Genomic DNA, 5,152 nt, shown 5'->3' on the forward strand with positions numbered 1-5,152 from the left:
AGGAAAAAGATGGAAAAATCGTCGTTCATCGCAACACAACTTGATTTTGTTGTGGGGAAAATATTGTCTCATGTGCCTGATCAAAAAGAGACAAGATTGAGAGCTGATCCAGGCTTCAGAAAAGTTTTTCCTTCTTTTCCTAGTTTTGTTATTTTCTGTCTATCAAATAAAAGAAAGGGTTATTATCGATAATTCTACTATTTATAGGGTTTTAGAGTTGGGAGTATACGAACCTATAAATAGGCTTCGAACCCTACTTTCCTTTTTGTTTTTGACATCCTTTATAAGACTGCTTGTTGAGTTAAGAGATTCCATCACACAAATCCAGTTGTTCATAAATGTTCTCAAAGCGCTATGTCGTCAGATGGAAAGGATGCCAACATGATTGTTAAGTCTTCAATCAAGGAAAAACATAAATCTCATGTTTCTAAGTCCCTGAAAAGAAAAACAAGAAATACAAGAAAACCCAGGGTTGCTCCTTCTAACTCTCAGAAGTTTTCCGATGTTCTTGATGAGTTAAAGGAAATAAGAAGGGAGATTTGTGAAATAAAGACTTTCATGTCTAAATCTTTGGAAATTCATAGGACACTAATTCTATTTCTTCATCCAAGACAGTTCGTGGGTATTGATACTTATCTCCGTGAACCTTATGTCCAGATGGCTATCGATAACAAGGAGTTCGGGAATGATAAATAATTTCTCAAAGGAATTGTTGCCTAGGATTTCTTCTTTTTGGATTGGTTGGAAGAATAACTAGAGCTTTGAATACCGATGATTGTGACTACACATAGTTATTTTTGTTTTCATCTTCTTGTGTTATTTTTTAGGTTTATTTGTTCTAAATTCTAAAAATATTTGGAGGATGATATTATTGCAGTATTATTGTGTTTGATTTTGAATTATTGTAATATTTTTATGGGATATGTATTGTTTGCGTCCGTGAACTTGAAGGTCCCATATTTTGTCAAAAGTAAAGTTGTTCATAAATTGATATTCGTATTGATGAAAGGATGAATGAACTTTTGAAAAATACAAAAGTTATGCTTATGCAGTCATTTATTTGATGGAAAATAGGATGAAATCTTTTGTAAGACAAGGATAAAGTCTATTATGTCGTTATGCATATAGTGATGGAAAATTGGAAACATGCTAATGATCAGGACATGTTGGTCTATAGACCCACATGATCTTGATATTTTAGCCAAATTTTGAAGTCTAGGCCACATAAACAAGATTTGTCTACTTAGAGCAGTTTCGAGTGTACATTCGAAAAATACACACTCGAAAAGACTCGAACGTTATAATTTATCTCAAGAGATGTCTATTTTGATTAAAAACATGCTAATTATCAGCACATGTTGGTCTATAGGCCCACATGATGTTGATATTTAGCCAAGTTTTGAAGCCTAGGCCTCATACACACGAATTTTCTACTTAGAGCAGTTTCGAGTGTATATTCGAAAAATACACACTCGAAAAGACTCGAACGCTATAATTTAGCTCAAGAGGTGTCTATTTTGATTGAAAACATGCTATTGATCAGGACATGTTGGTCTATAGACCCACATGATCTTGATATTTTAGCCAAATTTTGAAGTCTAGGCAGCATAAACAAGATTTTTCTACTTAGAGCAGTTTCGAGTGTACACTAAAAAAATACACACTCGAAAAGACTCGAACGCTATAATTTAGCTCCAGAGGTGTCTATTTTGATTGAAAACATGCTAATTATCAGGACATGTTGGTCTATAGACCCACATGATCTTGATATTTTAGCCAAGTTTTGAATCCTAGGCCTCATAAACACAAATTTTCTACTTAGAGCAGTTTCGAGTGTACATTCGCAAAATACACACTCGAAAAGACTAGAACACTATAATTTAGCTCAAGAGGTGTCTATTTTGATTGGAAACATGCTAATGATCAGGACATGTTGGTCTATAGACCCACATGATCTTGATATTTTAGCCAAATTTTGAAGTATAGGCCACATAAACAAGATTTTTCTACTTAGAGCAGTTTCAAGTGTACATTCGAAAAATACACACTCGAAAAGACTCGAACGCTATAATTTAGCTCAAGAGGTGTCTATTTTGATTGAAAACATGCTATTTATCAGGACATGTTGGTCTATAGACCCACATGATCTTTATATGTTAGCCAAGTTTTGAAGGCTAGGCCTCATAAACACGAATTTTCTACTTAGAGCAGTTTCGAGTGTACATTCATATAATACACACTCGAAAAGACTCGAACTCTATAATTTAGCTCAACCAGTGTCTATTTTTATTGGAAACATGCTAATGATCAGGACATATTGGTCTATAGACCCAGATTATCTTGATATTTTAGCTAAATTTTGAAGTCTAGGCCTCATAAACAATATTTTTCTACTTAGAGCAGTTTCGAGTGTACATTAAAAAAATACACACTCGAAAAGACTCGAACGCTATAATTTAGCTCCAGAGGTGTCTATTTTGATTGAAAACATGCTAATTATCAGGACATGTTGGTCTATATACCCACATGATCTTGATATTTTAGCCAAGTTTTGAGGCCTAGGCCTCATAAACACAAATTTTCTACTTAGAGCAGTTTCGAGTGTACATTCGCAAAATACACACTCGAAAAGACTAGAACGCTATAATTTAGCTCAAGAGGTGTCTATTTTGATTGGAAACATGCTAATGATCAGGACATGTTGGTCTATAAACCCACATGATCTTGATATTTTAGCCAAATTTTGAAGTCTAGGCCACATAAACAAGATTTTTCTACTTAGAGCAGTTTCGAGTGTACTTTCGAAAAATACACACTCGAAAAGACTCGAACGCTATAATTTAGCTCAATAGGTTTCTATTTTTATTGGAAACATGCTAATTATCAGGATATGTTGGTCTATAGACCCACATAATCTTGATATTTTAGCCAAATTTTGAAGTCTAGGCCACATAAATAAGATTTTTCTACTTAGAGCAGTTTCGACTGTACATTCGAAAAATACACACTCGAAAAGACTCGAACGCTACAATTTAGCTCAAGAGTGTTCTATTTTGATTGAAAACATGCTATTGATTAGGACATGTTGGTCTATTGACCCACATGATCTGGATATTTTATCCAAGTTTTGAAGCCTAGGCCTCATAAACACGGATTTTCTACTTAGAGCAGTTTCGAGTGTACATTCGAATAATACACACTCGAAAAGACTCGAACGCTATAATTTAGATCAACAGGTTTCTATTTTTATTGGATACATGCTAATGATCAGGACATGTTGGTCTATAGATCCAGATGATCTTGATATTTTAGCAAAATTTTGAAATCTAGGCCTCATAAACAAGATTTTTCTACTTAGAGCAGTTTCGAGTGTACATTCGAAAAATACACACTCGAAAAGACTTGAACGCTATAATTTATCTCAAGAAGTGTCTATTTTGATTTAAAACATGCTATTGATTAGGACATGTTTGTCTATAGACCCACATGATCTTGATATTTTATCTAAATTTTGAAGTCTATGCCACATAAACAAGATTTTTCTACTTAGAGCTGTTTCGAGTGTACATTCGAAAAATACACACTTGAAAAGACTCGAACGCTATAATTTAGCTCAAGAGGTGTCTATTTTGATTGAAAACATGCTAATTATCAGGACATGTTGGTCTATAGACCCACATGATCTTGATATTTTAGCCAAGTTTTGAACCCTAGGCCTCATAAACACGAATTTTCTACTTAGAGAGCAGTTTTGAGTGTACATTCGAATAATACCCACTCGAAAAGACTCGAACGCTATAATTTAGCTCAACAGGTTTTTATTTTTATAGGAAACATGCTAATGATCAGGACATGTTGGTCTATAGACCTAGATGATCTTGATATTTTAGCAAAATTTTGAAATCTAGGCCTCATAAACAAGATTTGTCTACTTAGAGCAGTTTCGAGTGTACATTCGAAAAATACACACTCGAAAAGACTCAAATGCTATAATTTAGCACAAGAGGTGTCTATTTTGATTGAAAACATGCTATTGATCAGGACATGTTGGTCTATTGACCCACATGATCTTCATATATTAGCCAAGTTTTGAAAGCTAGGCCTCATAAACACGAATTTTCTACTTAGAGCAGTTTCGAGTGTACATTCAAATAATATACACTCGAAAAGACTCGAACGCTATAATTTAGCTCAACCGGTGTCTATTTTTATTGGAAACATGCTAATGATCAGGACATGTTGGTCTATAGACCCAGATGATCTTGATATTTTAGTCTAGGTCTCATAAACAAGATTTGTCTACTTAGAGCAGTTTCGAGTGTACATTCGAAAAATACACACTCGAAAAGACTCGAACGTTATAATTTATCTCAAGAGATGTCTATTTTGATTGAAAACATGCTAATTATCAGGACATGTTGGTCTATAGACCCACATGATCTTGATATTTTAGCCAAGTTTTGAAGCCTAGGCCTCATAAACACGAATTTTCTACTTAGAGCAGTTTCGAGTGTACATTCGAAAAATACACACTCGAAAAGACTCGAACGCTGTAATTTAGCTCAAGAGGTGTCTATTTTGATTGAAAACATGCTATTGATCAGGACATGTTGGTCTATAGACCCACATGATCTTGATATTTTAGCCAAATTTTTTGAAGTCTAGGCCACATAAACAAGATTTTTCTACTTAGAGCAGTTTCGAGTGTGTACATTCAAAAAATACACACTCGAAAAGACTCGAACGCTATAATTTAGTTCCAGAGGTGTCTATTTTGATTGAAAACATGCTAATTATGAGGACATGTTGGTCTATAGACCCACATGATCTTGATATTTTAGCCAAGTTTTGAAGCCTAGGCCTCATAAACACAAATTTTCTACTCAGAGCAGTTTCGAGTTATATTCGAAAAATACACACTCGAAAAGACTCGAACGCTATAATTTAGCTGAATAGGTGTCTATTTTGATTAGAAACATGCTAATGATCCGGACATGTTGGTCTATAGACCTACATGATCTTGATATTTTAGCCAAATTTTGAAGTCTAGGCCACATAAACAAGATTTTTCTACTTAGAGCAGTTTCGAGTGTACATTCGAAAAATACACACTCGAAAAGACTCGAACGCTGTAGTTTAGCTCAAGAGGTGT

The sequence above is a fragment of the Papaver somniferum genome, unplaced genomic scaffold (assembly GCF_003573695.1).
Source record: "Papaver somniferum cultivar HN1 unplaced genomic scaffold, ASM357369v1 unplaced-scaffold_156, whole genome shotgun sequence".
Classification (NCBI taxonomy): Eukaryota; Viridiplantae; Streptophyta; class Magnoliopsida; order Ranunculales; family Papaveraceae; genus Papaver; species Papaver somniferum.